Raw genomic sequence first — 2,076 nt, 5'->3', positions numbered from 1 at the left:
GATTGTGTGGTCAGCAATCTTGCCGTGTCTGGCGTGGCCTTGGGGACCCCCGGGGTTTAGACAGGGCCCAGAAGAAGGTGAACCGCCATATGGAAAAGGCACTGGAGGGGGTTTAAGGTAGGTTTCTCCCTCATCCAGGTATTCGGGTCGAGCTTGACCTATACAGGGAAGATGGCATCCATTTGTCAAACAAGGGCAACGAGATATTCCTAGAGGAATTACAGCAAGGAATTAGGGCAGCCTTGGGCTGTTAGGTGGCTGCGGCGGCCAAAGCAGAGGCTTGGCCTTGCCTGTGGCAGAGTAGGGTGGGAAAGAATGCAGAACCGGTAATCACTTTCAGCCAGTTCCGGTTGGGGACTAGGGGGTCATCAGGAACGGCCCCAGGGCTGTAGGGCTTAGGGCTGGGAATGGTGACCACCTCAGGGAGCCTCTTGGATAAGCTCCTCCCTGAGGCTGTAGGGCTTCAGGGGTAGGCACTCCTGGGAGGTGACCTGTGCGCTGGGCTGCTGGTCACGGGCCAGAGACTTGGCCCTAGACTGGGGCTAGTGACTTGCCCATGCATCTAGGCAAGGAGGTTGGCTGGAGTGACACCTGCCTTGCCTGTTCCCTTGCTGTTGAATTATTATGCAAAATAAATAGTTAATAAAGTGGCCCTTGATTGAATTCCAAACAGTTGTCTGTCTCTTTATTTCTGGCTCAGGGGGCAAATAACAAATTACTGCATGGTGACACTGAAAAAACAAACGTGCCAATGTCAACAAAGTTTCAAGCTCTCAGACCCACATGATCTGGAAGGTGAGTGAGTTAGTTCTAAAGAAAGGGCAATATTAAAACAACCTGCCAACCAAGCAAGGCCAAGTAATTAATTATTTGCAGGTGTAGAGTTCTTAAAGGGAAAAAACCCAAGTTCTTCAACTGAAACAGTTCACAGGGCTCAAGCTGAAACAACTTAAGAGTCTCTATTTCAAATTAATCATCTAAAAGGAAAAAATGACAACACATACTGCTTCCGTACAGCCTTGATCCAAATAGGTACTCCAAAAAGCAATCCTGCACTAATCTTATGATAGAATATTCTAATAGCTGCAGGAACATATCGATTATCTTTGCTAAAATAAAAACAGATAACTTCAAGTATGTTGCAGTTCACAGATTTTATCACTTCCCTTCTATGAGGAACCCAACTGGCTTTAACAGGGCTCTTTTTGTAGCAGGAACTCCTTTGCATATTAGGTGACACACCCCTAATGTAGCCAATCCTCCAAGAGCTTACAGAGCTCTTCTTACAGGGGCTACTATAAGCTCTTGGATGATTGGCTACATTAGGGGTGTGTCGCCTATTATGCAAAGAAGTTCCTGCTACAAAAAGATGTATTCCTAAGTATCAAAAACTTTTAACCTGTTCAATCCTGTTGTCTCTTATATTCCATATTGAGGGTTTCTACACTTTTCCAAAAACCATGACTTTTGATTTCTCAAAGTTCAAGGTCAATTGATTTAGTTCATAGTAGTCATAGAAGCGTGATAATAGCCATTTCATTCCAATTTGTGAAAGGGAAAGTAACACAGCATAGAGTTGCCAGGTCCCCCCGGGGAGGGAGGGGAAATCCCTGCTCGATAGGCCCATTCCATGCCGGCCCGGATCGGGCCGCCAGGGGGATCCCCGTCCCCAAAGTGTGAGACATGCCCAGCGTGAAGACGTCACCCGGACGTGACGTCATCATGTCGGGCATGTTGCGGGGGGACTGTGACGACCTCTTATCTGGGGAGGTCTAGTTTTACTTTAAAAGTTCTTATGGTTTATTTTTCTTTGGGTATTCTGGCTGCCACCAGGGAAATTTAGGCTTTCCCACACCTTTTCTATAATATTTTTCCTCTCTGGGTAGGTATTGTGACCCAAGGTCTGGGCTTTCGGACCATGTGTTTCCTGGGAAGAATTTCGTTCAGAACTTGTGTCTTAAATAAAAGTAGATTTATTTGATGTTCCCACACTCTTCCCTCTTATTGACAGGGATCAGGGCATGTCACTTTGTAACAATATTTTCCTTAGGCCATATATGGTTACTGTTTCTTTAT

The sequence above is a fragment of the Gekko japonicus genome, unplaced genomic scaffold (assembly GCF_001447785.1).
Source record: "Gekko japonicus isolate JY-2015 unplaced genomic scaffold, Gekko_japonicus_V1.1 scaffold1681, whole genome shotgun sequence".
NCBI classification, from domain to species: Eukaryota; Metazoa; Chordata; class Lepidosauria; order Squamata; family Gekkonidae; genus Gekko; species Gekko japonicus.
Note: the sequence above shows the minus strand (reverse complement) of the source record.